Below are 19,591 nucleotides of genomic sequence, written 5' to 3' on the forward strand. Positions count from 1 at the left end.
TGATATTAAAAAAATAAAAAATAAAAAGCTAAAAGAATCGATAAGAGGTTGATTTCCCCCATTAAAAAAAAAAAGATAAAAGAAAATAAGGAAAAAAAAAAAAAAAAAAAAAAAAACAACAACAACAACAACATTAAAGACAATATGAAAACTAATCGCAAAGAATTGCAACTGTTGTGTGTTTACTTGGCTCAAAGCTAGAATTAAAATTCAATTTTACAACAATAAAAACATACAACTTCATATTAACTAAAAATCAACCTCATTACATGAATCCAATGTTCACCATAATGCATTTTGCAGATCATGCATCTAAAAACACTCATTGTGTCAAGAATTTCAATAAACACTATTGCCACTTTTATCTTTGTTCTAGACATTTAATTTACACAAAAGTCAATAGCAACCGCAATTAGCTATCGCAGTTGCTCAATGCTATGACAATATTGACCTCATCTATTTCCTTTAAACCTGCATGTGAAAACTGATTTCAAGTAAAAATTACATTTTACACAAAATCTAAGCAACTTAACTTGCCTTTCATCTTATAATTAAGTTAATAACATTTTATAATCTTACAACTATAACTTCTTGCTCATTAAAAGGCCGTAGTCGTGCACAAAGCTCCTACTCATTAGACTTTATTGGATTTCGAAAAGTTAAGTGATATACAGGGAGCAATCTTTAGAAGAAGGTAAACTATTATTATTATAATTATTGATAGGTAGGTAAACTAATACCTCATTCCCACAATAGAAAGACATTAAATGAATTGTGCATAGCATAACTATTAATATGTGTCTTTTAGGCTCAAAATAGAACCTAATACGTGCAATAGAGCATTCATTATTTGACATGGCATTATCATCTAACTATCAAGTCTCAACCTGATGCTATTGAATTATTCATCAATAACCATTCAAACATAGAAATGTTAAACATCATATGCTTTCAAGTCGCAATTTCTTAACATCTTTCACTTTTAAATTTTATATGTTAAGCTGACCAATCAATACTCAGAACCTTATAATATATATTAAAAGTACAAATAAAGAAAATTAATAATAGGGTAGGATTGAACCTCAGCAAGTCACTACATGGACATATCATTGTAGAAAATATGGAATGAGACAAATAATCAGCTTGTGAGGATGGTCCTCTAATAAATTGCTAAATAAGAACTTTCTACACTGATAGCCATATATAATCAAGTGAAAATTATGAAATATAATGCCTAAAAAATGAGTGAAAATATTACAGTATATAAATGCAGAACTGATATAGGAAGGCAATATTTCTAACATGTTTCCAATTTTCTTGAAGTTCCAAACAATGTTGATAATATGTAAGGCACACAACATGATATACAACAGCTAAATTTCTTTCATCAAGGCATTCATTTTAATAAATTCCAATCACGTCAAAGAAAAATTTTGGCATATGTGAGATATAGAAAACCATGACCATAAGTAAGGTTAAATAGCAAAGAAAGAAGTTTGGCCTAAAGATGAACATTACGCTCTCTGCAAAACTTACTGCAAAACTTGGAAAATAGAAAGAGTGAAAACTTGCCCAACATGTTTAGTAGGTGCCTACTCTGGAGGTTCAGTACGCTCTCTGTAAACAATTCTGAGGCATGGAGCCATGCCTCAATTTAGTTTCACTTAGACAAATAATCAATTCTAAGGTTCAGTACGTTTTGCAGAAAGCCATGCCTCAATTCAATTTCTCTCATAGAAAATAGAAAGAGTGGAAACCCATTGGTAAACAAAAAAGGCCGGCAAAGGTGGAAGTTTTGGAGATAGAGACTGGATGGAGAGAGAAGAAAGCAATTGAAGCGTTAATTTTCTAGCTATGGTAGGGTTTTTTTGTTAGGGGTTTTTATGCGTATGAGTGTGTTGTAGTCGGGTTTTTTTAGGAGTGTTGTGGTTTTTTTTTTTTTTTTTTAATAATGCTGATGTGAAAAATTGTGAGAGCTTCAAAAGTTTCGGTTTTATATATATATATAGATTACCACATGCCAAATCAAAATATATTACTACTTTTTTTTAGAAGAAAATATATTACTAATTAATTATCACTGAACTATTTAAAAAAAAAAAAAAAAAAAAACTACAATATATAAATTTAGGGAAATTATTGTGTACTCCCAGAGTACCATAAATGCGTACTCCCTCTTCTCACGTGAATGGTGGGTCCCACTAATTAAATTCATGATGGGACTCACCATTTATATAAGAGGGGGGAGTACAAATTTATGGTATTTCGGGAGTACTTAATATAATACCATTAAGTACTATATAGTGGAGTACCATTATATAGTACCATTAAGTATTAAGAAGTATCACTTGTGACTTGTCTGAAACTATAGATAAAAAATATATATCATTACAATATTTCCAAAAACAATGTTATGGTGAAAGTTTTCTAAAACTAGTAACACTTTAAGATTTAAATAATTATATTATAATATTTACTAAAGAACAAAATTTTTAGTTGAGGGAGGGTTATTTGACAGTAACGATCTATTTTTAAAAAAAAATTAAATTGATAAAAGTAAAAAAAAAAAAAAAAAAAAGTCAAATGATCAATGAACATGTATATTCAATGATTAATTGAGTGACAAAGATACTTTTACTGTTATTGGCTCACCAAAAACCTCAGTTTGACTTCAACAATTCGATGAGATTGAATAATTATGTTACATATATATGGTTAATTATTGGATAAAATACTATTTTGATTCTTAAACTTTACAAAAAGTTTGTTTTTGGTCCCTAAACTTTAAAAAGTTTAAATAAGGTTAAATAATTCTTAAACTTTATCAAAACTTTTCAAAAGTTTGTTGGTTAATTATTAATAATGTTAAGCAAATCATCATTGATTTTTGTTGGGTAGTTCAAGAATTGCAAGTGTTATACATCCATCTCCATTTTATATACATGAAAATTCTATTAAGTCAATTAAAATAGGTAGCACACCTAGCTAGCAAGTAGCAACAAAAAAAAAAAGAGGTAGGACATCGTTGTCACCTTAAAATCTAAGGAAACAAATTTTGCATTGCATTACACATGCAGGATGGCCTTTGGGACATAATTTTTGTTCAGATCAGATGAACTATTGAAAACAAATCCAAAATTAGTAAGAGACTCTTATGCATGAGATTATGGGGGAGATTCTCTTGTGTATGCTTATTTTTACATGCTAAATTTTGTTTTGTCTTCCAATTCTGCAAGTGCAACCATGTGCCATGAGTATGTAAACAAGGTTTTATCACAGGGAGGCATACCTAATTTCCAAATCTGGCACCCTGGCAACATGGGTTAATTAGTATTTAGAATAAATTATCTTAAAAGGTTAAGAAAATCAAAAGAAAATAAAGATAACAAATTGGTGATTATGTTTGTGTTGGAAAGTGCAAAAATAGAAAACAAAAGAGGGAAAAGGAATGGATTTGGGGGGATAGTGTAGCCCCCATTGCTCTTTCCCTTCCCCTCACCCCATCCTTAATTTGAAGAATTTCAAAAAAAGAAAAGAAAAAAAGATATTAGAATGTTTAATAAATTTTTATGTGCTTGTTTTCTTATTCTTGTTGTGACATGGACCAAGTCGGCATCCAACATGAGATCGTCTCATATTTAGGAAAAATTATTTTAGGAAACCGTTTTTTATAGAGCTAGTACCCCTCTCACAACATGTGGATACCACATATGTGATGGGTCTATCAAATGTGAGGGGCATTCCATGAATGGCATCATGGGATATTTTTGTCAATTGGAAAGAGTGCCTTCTTGCCTTGTAGGAGTGTCAATCTCAAATCTGCAAATAAAAGAGTAGACAATTATTAGGGTGCCAACAAGACGATGGCGCCTTCACCATGTGCTACTCTAAGTACCTTTTACGTTCCACCTTTTATTGCAGGCATTGTTGTGCTTGACCTATTATTTTAAATCCTCAAATTTCCTCAAGACGCGAGACATATGACACTTTAAAAACCAAAAACTTAATGACCTTAAAAATACATGCAAATTGCACTAAATCAAATAAATGTTGTATGTCTAATGTCCAGATTAAAAAAAAAAAAAAAATTGTAGGAATTGCACTGGAACCTTTAATAATATCTAAACTTATTTCTTCATCGGCCAATTTACACAATATCTTGTCATTTTATCTCCTTAAATGAACAAGGAAAGAGATGTTTATTATGATCTTCCATTTTAGTACCTAGCTTGTATTTGGATAAGGGTCATCAAATAGCCCATGACCCATGGGCTGGCCCAGTAGCCCGCTAGCCCACCAGGCTAATGGGCAGCCCAACCCGGTAATATTAAAGCCCGTGGGCAGCCCAGCAGCCCAATGAGACAGGCTATGGGTTGGTTTCTTTACCCATGGGCGCCCGGTGGGCCGGCCCGTTAGCCCAGTCCAGTAGCTCGACCCGTTAGCCTGACTCATTGCCCAAAATTTATAACAAAATAATTTGGGGGTTGGGTGAGTGAGGGATTGAACTTTAGACATTATAAAAACTTTAAGACCACACACCTAACCACTAAATACTTGGAATGATTGTGATACAATATGCATAATAAATATATATTTTGGTATTAATCTAGTAGCTTTGATTTTTAAAACAAAGTTACTAAGATGACTGTTGCCCTACCTTTGTGCCTTTGGAAAGAAAGTCATTATTTCCTTTGATAAATTCCAATTCTTTCCTTACAAGTTACAATTATAGAAGAAATTCCTTAAAAAAAAAAAAAAAAAGCTTACCGTTGGTTGGAAGAAATTCTTTCCTTAATGAGTTGATATTTGATTCTTTATATATTTTCTTTAAGAATTGATATTTTATTCTTCAAATATTTCCTTTAAGAGTTGATATTTAATTCAATGTACTTATTTATTCTTATCAATAAAAGTTAATTAATCTTATTTTAGTACCTTTTTAAGAGGTATGTCTTAGTATTTTTTTTAATAGAATCTTTTTAGTAGATTTTTTTTTTTTTTTTTGAGGAATGAATCTTTTTAGTAGATTTAATTGTTCAATTTGATAGTTTGTAATAATATATAATTATAATTTTTTTGGTTAAATTTTTATAACCCCATTGAAGACCTATTAAAAATGCCCATGGGTAGCCCATTAAACCCACCTCACTAGCCCAGCCCGCTAAAGCCCAAATGGGCATTGCCCATGGGTAGGGCCATGGGCTAGGGTTTTTCCATCCAGCCCGGCCCGACCCAGCCCATTGACTAGTCAACAGCCCATTAAGCCCAACCCATTAGACCCATGGGCCAAGTAAAAACGGGTCGGGCCGGCCAATGATAGTTCTTCCAAACAAATAAAAGGTTAATTATTCTCTCTTTTCTTATTCCCCTATTCTATACCCTTCTAAACTCCCAATAATAAGAATGATAGTTGTGGTTCCGTGGAAAAGAGAAAATGCCCTTTTTTTTTTTTAATGATTATGAAACTCCATGTGTTTAGATCCACTCCTTGATAGTTGGAGAAATTCGAAATTCCAAAACAATTGAGTCGAAATTAAACTACTTATTAGTCACGCAAAGAAGAAGCCCACTAGCACATCATTCATTTCAAGGAGCATCTCCATTTTGCTTTAATCAAAATATCCAAAGAAATATTAGAAGAATCAAGAATACCTTATACGTACATTTTAATCAATTTCAGTAGGGCTAGTTTTGAGGGTTCTGATGATGAAACTCATAATTTGCTCAAAGAATGACCTCATGTTATTGATGAACCTATGTTCCTCATGAAATCTTTCTTTATTTATCTTTGGTTATAATATATGTAGCGTAGAGGATGATTGTCAAAGGTAGGTGGTGGTGTTTTGGTGGCCACGTGAATTGTAAAGATCACTCTGTGCTCTGCCAAACCCATCGGGCCCTTATTGGTATTTGGTAGCAAAGTAACATCGATCAAAACATTGCCTTATTATGTCCTAAATGTGTGTTGAAAACCTCATGCACACCTACACAAAACGTATCATATAGTAAACACAGAGAGAGAGAGAGAGGAACTTCCTTATTTATTTATTCATTAGGTTTTGCTAACTAATAAAGGGCCAAATAGTAAATCATGAAACTGAGGCATCTATCATTTTATCAATTATTTTCATGTTCATATAATTATTTATAAGATTTTGTTGTTTAAGAAATACTTTTAGAAAATTTTTATATGACAGACTGTAATTTTAGGACTACAACTTATTTTACAATTCACACACTTTGTCATATCTATCTTATACAACAGATTATAACTATCCCAACATTTTTTTTTTTCTACTACCACAGCCAGCCGTATAAGAGAGTTATACAAAATGTGTGTAATAAATTGTGGTTACATAATTTTTTATACAAATTTTCTTTTCAAGAAAGCAAAAAACCACTAATAATAACAATAAGTGTCAACAATTTCATGGCACTGTGCCTTGGGTAGGTGGCAACATGGACAGCTTAGTTTAAAAAAAAAATTATACAAAAAAGATGGAGGACATAGACCCAAAATGTGAAAAGAATAAGACCACAAAAGGGGGGGGGGGGGGTCGAACCACGTGTCACGTGACACGTGTGGACCCTGATCCTTGAAGGGACCCCATGGTTCGAAATATATTTTAGGAATCATTTCATGTGGGCCTAATAAGTACCCTAAAGAGCATTTGATAATTTATAGCTTCTGATTTGTGAGATATTCTCAGTAAAAAAGTGTAAAAAAGCTTCTAAAGAGACCTATAATTTAGTACACAGTGCCACACTCTTTTATGGCATGAAAATAATGTGGTCTTTGGGGCACCTTATACTTATACCTACAGTTATTGGCATTCCTTTATGCTAGAAAAAGCAATGAGAGGTAAAAAATCGAATCACTTTTGCCCTGGTGCTAGTATTTAGGATATAATAATACCCAATTACGAATGTTCTTAGTTGTGATGGAGAATTGAACTAGCTTTTGATTTCTTTTTTGTTTACCGTTACTGTGAGTATCAAATGCCAAACACATTTGGATTAAATAAACATATATAAATCACAATGTTTTTCCGGTAACAATTACTGTTTGGAACTTTGGAAAACGAATAAACAGGAAACAATAATAACATTACCAACTTATTATCATTACCTTTTAGATTGTGGAAGGTAACGATAACTTATCTCCAATTGTTTTTGGTGAAGTAAGTTATCTCTAGTCTCTACAGTTCACCTGTCCCAGTCAGCTAGATTGACTATAGTTAATGTATCTGTTGATGTACAAGAATGTTATTGTTGATGCTGCCAATCCTTTACATGCTAGGTGCAATTAAACTTGTTGAAGATATGTCCTACGCTAAAAACTATGACATTTGTTATAATTTACCTCCCGATATTAAGTTTGTTATTAACTTTGATAGAAATTCAAATTTTAAGATGCAAAGTATAATCAAGAGTATAGTTTAGAGTGATAAACTTTTTGAATGTATGTTTTGCACCATAAACTATGACTCTTATTACACTTTACATTCCAACATTAAGTTTTTTGTTAACTTTATAGAAATTCAAATTTTAGAGTGTAAAGTGTAATCAGGAGTATAATTTAGAATGGTAAAGTGTAATTTATCTTTTATTTTTAAAGTAATAAGAAGATGGTCAATTAGGTTTTTTTGGATAGTATCATATTTTTCTATCCAACTTAACGGCAAACTTGATGTTAGAATGCAAAGTGTAACAATGATCATAGTTTATGGTGCAAAACATGCATTCAAAAGGTTTATGATACAAAACATGCATTCAAAAGGTTTATGGTACAAAGTGTAATTAAGAGTATAATTTAGAGTGGAAAAGTGTAATTTTCCTAATATTATTAAAGAGACAATTACAATTTGGGTTTGAAAAAATATTGTCATTTTTTTTTAATGGGGGCAAGTGATGGTAAAAACCTAATCTTATATCAATATGTCCATAATAATTTTTACTAAGAAATTAATTTTCGATGAGTTTAACTTCATTCACTAAACTCTCAATAGATTACAATTTTTTTTTTTTAAATCACATGAGTCACAACACATTATAATTGACGTATAAAGTGAAATACACAAAATAAAATAGAAGATTTATATTCTATGTTAGATGTCATTTTAAGTGAGCAAACATTTTGTTTCGGAAGGGTTCAAACTTAGGTATTGAATCAGAATTAAACTTATATGGGAGAAAGTCTTTACCACCATCCTAGATGATATTCTATCATTATACTTGTAGCTTTGTGCAAGACTCCTAGGCATCATTTTTTTAACTATTTTTATGTGCCAATAGAGTGAGTTGTGAAAGTCACTAGTAATATTATTAGGATAATAACTATTTTAATCCTTTTTTAGGAGATTATTTTAATATTTTCAAGATATGGGTAAGTAAACAATACCCCAAATTCCAATGCAAGCAATTTTTTTATAAAAAAAAAAGATTACAATCTTCATTTTTACCCTATTTTCTTGAGTTATGCTGGTGCCACAAACTCACTCATGACGAGTTGTAATTGGTGGAGGGGTGTCCTCACATGGACCCACCATCACCTCTCCACCAATCACGACTCACCACATCGGCGAGTTGTGGCACCAGCATTAATCTATTTTCTTAGATGAAATAGAACATCATGATTGCGATCAGCATAATTATAAACCAGTGTGTTGTCACTCATTATTGCCTTTCGGTAAGGGTCAAACGGTAAATGCAGAACACAATGTGGTGTCGTTTTGTGGTATAGTTATTTGTTGCTGCGCATCCAATTTCATTTTCAATTGGGACAGAACTCACAAGCTGTCACTTTTTTTTTTGATACAACTCACAAGCTGTCACTAAACGTGCTTTATTTGTCCATGTCGTTTTGGATCATTTCTATTTGGTACGTTTCTCTTTCTCACCAAATCTTTTCGTACCTTAAAAACTATCTCAGTGATATAACAATAATGGTCTTATATTATAATATGTTTATATGATATTTCAGTTTTCATGGCTCAATTCACGAGTCATATCATTCATAGCTTTGGTAATTTTCATCTTAATTTTAATTAACAGTGCAAATTGACTTACCTAAATATAACAATGTCTTTGATAGTATACAAAATATATTTCAATATAGCATGTGAAGTCAGAGATTAGCTAGCTAGCTAGATCTTTACCAAAAGGATTCAGCCAAGGTGAAAAGTAATTTTTCTTTTAAGAATGATTGTATTTTCACATCCCAAACTTTCTAAGAGATTTTATCTTAACCATAAAATAGGTTAATTATAATGGTAGAAGATTCTAAAAACTTGGTCAATAGGTAGAATGTTAGCACCACACTCATAAACAAGTTTTCAATTTTTATTGAAAACTGGTAGCATGTCCGAGAGATGCACAAATTAGTTTAAAAATTCTATATAAAAGAAAAATATATTTTACAAATATTATCTAAATAAAAAATAAGAATTCTATATTGAGTTACTTGGTGTGACTATGATATATAATGTGTAAATTTTATTGTATTAAAATAAAAATTATTACAATAGATGATCAAAATAAATTATAAATTTTATCTTAAAATTCTTAAAATTTTTGAAATAGAATTTTAGTTGAAGTAGAATTTTAAATTTCTTGAAATTTAGCTAATAGAGATTTTTACCTATACTAAATTATAAAATTTTAAATTTCTTGAAACTTATAAGCTAATGGACTTTTACCTATAGGAGCCTTGTAGCTCAACTGGTTAGCATTTTCTAATCTTTCTAACGAAGACATCTAGGGTTTAAATCCCCTTAGCCCAATTATCAAATTATTAAAAAAAAAAAAAAAAGACTTTTACCTAAAGTGAACTATTTTGATTATTGAGAATTAATTTTTTTTTTTAGAAAGGAGAATTTAAAAATTTGTTTAAGAGAGAATATAGCCATTTAGATGTAAGTCATGTAACCATAGTTACTAAACCCAATTTTTATTATATAGTACATGATATAGTATTGAATGATTTATTACTTAGTTCTGTCTTAAATTGTGGTCTGTCTTAAATTGTGGTGGTAAGTGATTGGCTGATTTCTTTAAATGAAAGCTGCCTCTATATATCTCTATTTTCTTTAAATAAAGAAAGACATATGTCTTCCTTTATTTTTAAGATATATACAAAAGAGTTTAATCGTTATCGAAATCGCCTAGTCATAAAAGAGGTGGCAAAACAACTTAATTGCCTTGTATATTTGGCTCTTTAAGTCCCTAGAAAGCCATTTTAATCAATGTGCTCCAAGTTTTATCCAAGTCTTACAATACCATCTACATTTGAATATTAACTTTCATTTTCTTTACTCAACATGGATCATCCATAATCCATTCGATTCTCATCTTATATTACCTCATTAACCATGAAAAGTAGCTAGCAATTTTGCAAAAATCAAATGACTACACGTCATTTACAGACTAAACATTAGGGTCACTGTCTTACCCTTGAATATTAACTTGCATTATGGGGTTATACAACAAAAAGTCAAGGATTAGCTTCGGATCCTTTTCACCACACACTTAACAATAGAAGAGATTATGGGGTCCTCTTAGGTCTATTCATGTTGTTACAAGAAAATACAAACGACCCAAGTATGACATTTTTGTTTCTACACTCCAAGACTTGCATATGAGAACACAGTAGTCAATTCTATCTTTAACCAAATTTCTTTTCAATTTCAGATCATAAGCTAGAGTGATTTCCAGGCTGAAAAAACATGTTCTACGCATAATACTCTTGTTATACACTTGATGTAAATAGATAACATGGATTATAGTATCATACATTAATGGCTTATGACCTTTGGAAAAGAAAACTAACTTTTCATTTGTTATGCATCGTACAATTCGCACCGAGCATTAATTAAACTGGTTTCAATTTTCTGAAACATACTAAAATAAATATTGGGTTGTACCAACTGTACCAAAGATTTTTCAAATGGTTTGGTCTGTATTAATGTTTCGATCAATACCCTGTTTCCTCGCTTATTCCAAAAACAGATAAAAACATTCTACCTCACAAAAGGTCACTTTATTTATAATTACCCTTTTATATAACTACTTTACAACACATCCAGATTCTATTTTCATTTACAATACATCACATTAAGGGTGTGTTTAGATACCACTTATTGCTGAAAATACTGTAACAAAATAATTTTAAAATGTGTGGATAGTACCGTGTGACCTAATTTTGAAATTATTTTTACTGAAAAAAGTATTTATGGATTTCGTGAATAGTACATAAGACCCACTAGAAAACATGAGACACAGCTAAAAAGTGCTTTTTAGCACTATCTAAACATACACTAAAATTATATTACTTTTGCTAAAGTTTGAGAGAGAAGAGAGAAAGTGACACAAGATAAGAGAGAGAAAATGAAATTTAAAGCTCACCCAAGGTGGATGCTTTTATGCATTCTCATTTAAATATTACTCCATCGTCCCTAGGGGTGTTCACTAAACCGCATAAACTGCACAAATCACACCAAAATTGCTCGCAAAATGACATAACCGCACCGCACTGCAAGTAATAGTGCACCGCACCGCATGGTGCAGTACGGTTTGCGGTTTTATAATAAGAAAACCACACAAACCAAACCGCACCGCACCCTCTCTATATATTAATATATTTATTTATTTTTAATATTAAATATATTATTAATAGTTTAATAACCCTAGTTTTCAAAAAAAAAAAAAATTAATAACTCTAGCAAGTGTTGACTAGAAAAGCCAATCCAAAATAAAGAAAAATTAGCTCAATAATTTAAAACTTAGCCCCAAAAAAGGGAAAAAATAGTTTTGGGCTGAGTAGGAAAAGCCCAAAATTTGAAAAATATACCGACTTCAAACCACATCTTATACATAGTATCACACATATGACCGTAAAAATGAGGTGAGTGCGGTTATGGTTTTGGCTAAACTCTAAATTGCACCACACTGCACTACACTGTACATGTGACCGCAAAAACAAGGTGCAGTGCAGTTATAATTTTAGCTAAACCGCACCACAAAGTGCGGTGCTAAAAATGACGCAAAATCGCACCGCACCGCAAACACCCCTAATTGACCCAATTTGTTTGTCATCTATTCCATTTTGGGATGTTCCGAAATATTGTCATGTTTCTAAAAATAAAAGTCATTAATTTACTAATGTTCCTGTAAGCACACGATTTGCGCGGAACCGCAGTTGGGTTGGGTTCGCACGTAAATGGGCCCATACAATATCATTTGTAGAGAGTGGGATCGAAAGGCTAAGTCATGTTTACTCGGCTATGGTTTTGTAAAGTTGTTCATGCGTGATTTAGAGGTGTTCACCCCTTTTTTGGTCTTTTTCCCTGGAAGGATCGCCCCCCTCTTTAGGTTGCATATTTTCCTTTTATATTGGCCTGCCTTCAATTTCCTTCGTCCACGTGTAGGGTCAACATTTCCAAGACTGATACTTGTCCCATCAGTCCCAGACCTAAGTCGTTGAGAGTTGTTGATAAAGTTAATGGGTAAGGCTCTGCTAGGCGCAGAGATATGCATGGGGAAGGTGGCAGAGGAAGCTTTTCTTAGATATTTTGGATTTCCCTTCAAGCACGTCCTTTTACCTTTCTGCCCTTACTCTTGAGTCAGCCGAGGACTACACTGTCCTCGGCTGCTTCTCCGGGCCAATTTGGGCCACACTATTCTTGAACTCTGGCCATGACCCTTTTTCGGCTTAGACCTTTGGGCCCTTCATCAGCGAATGGGCCTGGCCCGTCAATTGTTGGTCCCCACAATAGCCCCTCAAAACCCTGCTGTCCAACTCCTCGGTTGGAAAGGTGGGTTTTGATAATACCGAGACTTTATTGCGGCTCATTAAGTTCGGCCCTTGATCAACGTCGGCGACTTTTCACCTCCCCAAGGAATGCGCCGGTCTACGAGATATTTCCCTTGTCTTACGCGTGATGCGTTTATTCCGTTTGGTTAGTCGTAGTGCGCTTTTAATGTCTTCCTTTTACGAGGCCTCTTAAATCTAGCGGTTACGGATAGCTTGGAGAAACGAAACGGTTTTGCATTTACTAGCAGATTTCTTAGAGGATCGGAGAGTGTCACGTACCCTCGTCTTTTTCCCCTATATAAAGAGAGAAGACAAGAAGGTGATTCTCTCATATGCGAATCCCTTAGACTCTTCTCAGAATCCACTTCTTCCATCTGGTTATTCCTCATTCGATAACACGTCCCCCATAGTGATCAACCATGAATGAATCCCTCCTTTCCCAGAAACACCATACCTTAACGAAACTTGAGATGGCTCGGTCGGGGCAAGGGTGGTGGAGACTCAAGGTTTGTCTCCCCATTCTTTTAGCCAAAATCCGAAGCAGGGGCTCGTCACATCCTATTTCCGGTGTGACTGAGTCAAAAACCTCCCTTGTCATCTCCATCTGCTCTCTCATGAGCATACCTAATATGGCTCCCCTTCTCCCTCTTTTGCTCCTTTTACTTTCTTTTCATTACTTCCCTCTTCTTCTCCTCCTTCCCGCTCATGTCTTCCATCTTCTTTTTCCCTTGCATTCTTCAGTGACAAGAGCTTGCTGAAGTGTTTCCATGTCTTCTAATTCTTCTTCCTTCTCCTTCATTATTTTTGTATAAGGATCTTCTCCTGATATGAACAGTACTGAGGCATAGATTTCAGAAAGACTTTGAAGGCGAATTCAGAAGACACCTGATGGTTTACTTACTTGTGTTACGGATGTTGTTACTGTTTTAGCAGTTCATTTTTTGTATTGGCTCATTTAAGCCCTTCCTTGTATGTTGTAACAATTTTTCATATTAATAAAAGTGATTGTTACTCTATTTCGTATGTCTTGTTTATATACTTTAACAAATGTGAATGCGCTGCTCGGCATAATAGTATAGCATTTCAATTAATAATAAATAAGGCCAAAGTAATCGTTGATAAAAAGATGCCACGATGACTTTAACAAAATTATTATTCAACGTAGCAATCCGACCAGTGTGGAATGAGACTTATCTTAAAATTAGCCGTGATGGGTATTAAATGCTCCGATTAGATGTAAGAAGTAGCTATCCGAGGACGTGTTACCCACCGGATGAATGACCTCTTTAGGTTGACGATCATTAGGTTGTTCTGCCATCTCCATGATACGCGAGCCTTAACCTTTTCCAGTATTTAAGCCGAGAAGTTTCTTCATTTGGGCAGTTGATTTCCCAAGCAACCTGAGTCCGAGGACTTTGCAAAACCTGGGTTCTGTTCAGGACTTATGCGTTTTATCTTATGTACTTGATTTTTCCTTTTAGTTTGAGTCCGAGGACCATGCAAGCCTTAGGTTCTGTCCGAGACCAATGTTTGCATTAGTACTTGGTTTTCCCTTTTAGCTTGAGTCCGGGGACCATGCAAGCCTTAGGTTCTGTCCGAGACCAATGTTTGCATTAGTACTTGGTTTTCCCTTTTAGCTTGAGTCCGAGGATCATGCAAGCCTTAGGTTCTGTCCAAGACCAATGTCTGCACTAGTACTTGGTTTTCCCTTTTAGCCTGAGTCCGAGGATCATGCAAGCCTTAGGTTCTGTCCAAGACCAATGTCTGCACTAGTACTTGGTTTCCCCTATCTTTGAGCATTTCCCGAGGTGCCCAACAGTGATTGTCCTCGGCCATGGCCGCTGCTCGGCGTCGGCCAAAGTACCTGGGCCCTTACACAAAGCGGCCCCGGGGCCACGAATCCACCTAGCCCATGAATTAAGAGATATTTCTGCAACTTCTGGCCACGTGGTACCCTTTGATGTCACGATGACCGAAGTGCGCCTTTACGAGGCTCTTTAATCTTGTGGTTGCAGTTGATGTTGGAAGTTGAGCCAGGACTGTTTTGTCTATAGCGTTTCTCGGGACGCCACATAAGTTGACTGCCATCACCTTGTCTTTTCCAATAAATGGGAAGCAGAGAAAGTTGCTTTATATACGCACAAATCCTTCAGATTTTCTCCCACATCACAGCTTCCATATCCGGAGTTCTCCCTTCTTGGCATAACATGTTGAAAGTGAGGGTTGGGAAGAAAGAAATGTCTCCGCCGCAGAAGCGCCGTGTCTTCATGAGGCTTATAACAGTAAGGTATGGGCACAGGAAGCATAAGTTCAGGAGAGTATTCCATCTCCACCGAGGGAGAATGGCGTCTCTCCCTCTTTTAGCCAAAATCCGAAGCAGGCTCTGTTCATGCCAGCACTTTGGTATGGCAGAAGAAGGGTTTTCCTCCATCAGCGCCTCTGCTTTGCGGCAGGTGTATATTTAGAGAAAGCCCCATCACCTTCAACTCCCTGCACCTTTTCTTCAACGGTGTCAGGTTCAAGTTGGGTCTTTTTGGCTGCCTGAGTTATGGGCATGTAAGGGTGCGGGGGAAGAATAAGGTCTCGGAGCTGTAGCCAACCTTTCCTCCGACATACCTCCTCGGCTTTCTCCAGCTTTCTTGTATTTTCTTTTCTTGCTTATGTAGTAAGCTTTGACGTGGGCTGATTCCAGCTTTTCATTTGTACACTGTACTATTTCTTTATCGTAATAAAAATGGAAATTGATTTACATGTTTTAAACGTTGATCTAATGGGCAACACAACTCTGTGAACGAATGTGCTCTATGTATGTGTTGCTTTGAGAATATTTGTGATAAAGCTACTTTGAAGCATAATCTAATCAAATCTCATCTGTCATCACTATCAGGCATTATACCGATAATTTGTAATAAATCAAAGTTACGAAACTAACCGAGATATCAGTTGGACATTCTGTGATAAGTGCGTGAATGTCGTCCAAGGCTGATGATTTATAAACAATCTATCCGAGCAGTCGACTGGGAGTTAGGGAGCTCCGATGGCGCTTTTGTGTACTTGGTTTCCCCAGAGGCTTGGGTCCGAGGACCATGCAAGGCCTTGGTTCTGTCCAAAACTTGTATGCTCCTTTTTAAGTAGTTGGTTTCCCCAGAGGCTTGAGTCCGAGGACCATGCAAGGCCTTGGTTCTGTCCAAAACTTGTATGCTTCTTTTTAAGTAGTTGGTTTCCCCAGAGGCTTGAGTCCGAGGACCATGCAAGGCCTTGGTTCTGTCCAAAACTTGTATGCTTCTTTTTAAGTAGTTGGTTTCCCCAGAGGCTTGAGTCCGAGGACCATGCAAGGCCTTGGTTCTGTCCAAAACTTGTATGCTCCTTTTTAAGTAGTTGGTTTCCCCAGAGGCTTGGGTCCGAGGACCATGCAAGGCCTTGGTTCTGTCCAAAACTTGTATGCTTCTTTTTAAGTAGTTGGTTTCCCCAGAGGCTTGGGTCTGAGGACCATGCAAGGCCTTGGTTGGTTTCCTCAGAGGCTTGGGTCCGAGGACCATGCAAGGCCTTGGTTCTGTCCAAAACTTGTATGCTTCTTTTTAAGTAGTTGGTTTCCCCAGAGGCTTGAGTCCGAGGACCATGCAAGGCCTTGGTTCTGTCCAAAACTTGTATTCTCCTTTTTAAGTAGTTGGTTTCCCCAGAGGCTTGAGTCCGAGGACCATGCAAGGCCTTGGTTCTGTCCAAAACTTGTATGCTTCTTTTTAAGTAGTTGGTTTCCTCAGAGGCTTGGGTCCGAGGACCATGCAAGGCCTTGGTTCTGTCCAAAACTTGTATGCTTCTTTTTAAGTAGTTGGTTTCCCCAGAGGCTTGAGTCCGAGGACCATGCAAGGCCTTGGTTCTGTCCAAAACTTATATGCTTCTTTTTAAGTAGTTGGTTTCCCCAGAGGCTTGGGTCCGAGGACCATGCAAGGCCTTGGTTCTGTCCAAAACTTGTATGCTTCTTTTTAAGTAGTTGGTTTCCCCAGAGGCTTGAGTCCGAGGACCATGCAAGGCTTTGGTTCTGTCCAAAACTTGTATGCTTCTTTTTAAGTAGTTGGTTTCCCCAGAGGCTTGGGTCCGAGGACCATGCAAGGCCTTGGTTCTGTCCAAAACTTGTATTCTCCTTTTTAAGTAGTTGGTTTCCCCAAAGGCTTGGGTCCGAGGACCATGCAAGGCCTTGGTTCTGTCCAAAACTTGTATTCTCCTTTTTAAGTAGTTGGTTTCCCCAGAGGCTTGGGTCCGAGGACCATGCAAGGCCTTGGTTCTGTCCAAAACTTGTATTCTCCTTTTTAAGTAGTTGGTTTCCCCAGAGGCTTGGGTCCGAGGACCATGCAAGGCCTTGGTTCTGTCCAAAACTTGTGTTCTCCTTTTTAAGTAGTTGGTTTCCCCAGAGGCTTGGGTCCGAGGACCATGCAAGGCCTTGGTTCTGTCCAAAACTTGTATTCTCCTTTTTATTTGCTTGTCTTCTGAAGGTTTAGCTCCTCGAATAAGGTGGGGGGAGCTGGCCTGGTGTTTGAAGCCCCTAGGCTTGTCCATGTCGTTGACACCGCGGAACGTAGCCCCTAGTAGGAGCTTATGTTGGAATATCAACAATATGTCGCCGGTGATATAGACACCTTCATAGCCCCTCGTTCGACAGAAGCTCAACTTCGCCACCGCTCGAGCTAACATGCAAGCCTCCCCACAGACGGCGCCAATTGTAAGCACACGATTTGCGCGGAACCGCAGTTGGGTTGGGTTCGCACGTAAATGGGCCCATACAATATCATTTGTAGAGAGTGGGATCGAAAGGCTAAGTCATGTTTACTCGGCTATGGTTTTGTAAAGTTGTTCATGCGTGATTTAGAGGTGTTCACCCCTTTTTTGGTCTTTTTCCCTGGAAGGATCGCCCCCCTCTTTAGGTTGCATATTTTCCTTTTATATTGGCCTGCCTTCAATTTCCTTCGTCCACGTGTAGGGTCAACATTTCCAAGACTGATACTTGTCCCATCAGTCCCAGACCTAAGTCGTTGAGAGTTGTTGATAAAGTTAATGGGTAAGGCTCTGCTAGGCGCAGAGATATGCATGGGGAAGGTGGCAGAGGAAGCTTTTCTTAGATATTTTGGATTTCCCTTCAAGCACGTCCTTTTACCTTTCTGCCCTTACTCTTGAGTCAGCCGAGGACTACACTGTCCTCGGCTGCTTCTCCAGGCCAATTTGGGCCACACTATTCTTGAACTCTGGTCATGACCCTTTTTCGGCTTAGACCTTTGGGCCCTTCATCAGCGAATGGGCCTGGCCCGTCAATTGTTGGTCCCCACAGTTCCTATTATACCCCTACCTTATTTTCAAAACTATTTGAAAAGAAAACTAACAAATATTTAAAAAATCAATCTAATTGGAGTACCTTTTTAGTTGCCTTATTAAGAATAACTCTTTTAAAAAAAAGTTAATTAATTTATTTAAGGGTAATTTTGTAAACTTATATATATTTTTATAAGGTAGATAAGACAATAAATGATATTCCCTTAAAAAGTTTGACTTTTCAAACAGGACAAACAAATTGGGACGGAGGAAGTATTTTTTAGCTACTTCATTTAAATATTACTATTTCCTTATTCTTCCCCTCTCTCTCTTCCTCTCCCTATTTGTGAACAAACAACATACCCACACCACCGACGATCACATCTACCACCACTACAACCACTGCCACTACAAATCACAACCCAAAACCACCACAAATCAAGGCAAACCCAAAAATCCAAAAATAAACACCTAAAAATCACGGAAAACCCAAAAATCAACACCCAAAACTCCACCACCACAACTTTGATTTAAGAGAGGAAAAAAAAAAAAACAACAACAACAACAACCACCACCACCACCACCACAAACCCACCATAATGATCCACCCACAACAGCAACAACCCAGCCACCGATCCCAGCAACAACTCACACCACCACTAAAACCATCGATCCAAACCACCCAACCACACAAACCTAGACAAACTTGACCCACACTAGCGATCTCAACGAACCTAGGTGGCACCACGAAGAGAAGAAAGGCTTGGTTCAGTTGAGAGGGAGATAAGGGCGGTGTTGGAGAGAAAAGAGAAGTTAAAAAGAAGAAGAGAAGACTGGAGAGAGAAAGAAAGAAAAAAGAGAGAAGATCGAATATAATATATATATATATATATATATTACATTTGAGTTACAGTGTATAGCCAAAAGTAGCTATGCATTGTAGTTAAGAAGCCAAATTATTTGGTTTTGCCTCTACCAATGCAACCTTAATTTTGTAATTAGTGGTGTTAAAAATAGCAATATGACTTTTTAGTATTACCAACAGTAATGCTCTTATACATACTATTATTATCACTTTTTTTATTTTCATTAAAGATATGCAGACATGAAAAAAGTGTCGGTAAACTTTCTCCTATATGAACATAGCCTCTTTCCACCCCCCCCCCCCCCCCCCCCCCCCCCCCCCCCGCGGTGAAGTCTATATTGGTGTAACCAAACTCCTAAGAAAGCACACCTTAGGCATCATTGTTTTTAATTATTGTGTTGACGGAATGTAAGAACAGGAAAATCCTTGTATCAAAAAAGAAGAAAAAAAAAAAGAACAGGAAAATCCACATCTTTTTTTTGTCAACGAATAACAACACAATTGAAGTTGGTGAATTCGTGGGGACATTGAGTGCGAAGTGCGTGCAACTACTACTTCTACAGTACTTTGTAATAATTCCTCCTTAAAATTTTTCTTTAAATTTAAAAATATAA

The sequence above is a fragment of the Quercus robur genome, chromosome 9 (assembly GCF_932294415.1).
Source record: "Quercus robur chromosome 9, dhQueRobu3.1, whole genome shotgun sequence".
In the NCBI taxonomy this organism is placed as follows: domain Eukaryota; kingdom Viridiplantae; phylum Streptophyta; class Magnoliopsida; order Fagales; family Fagaceae; genus Quercus; species Quercus robur.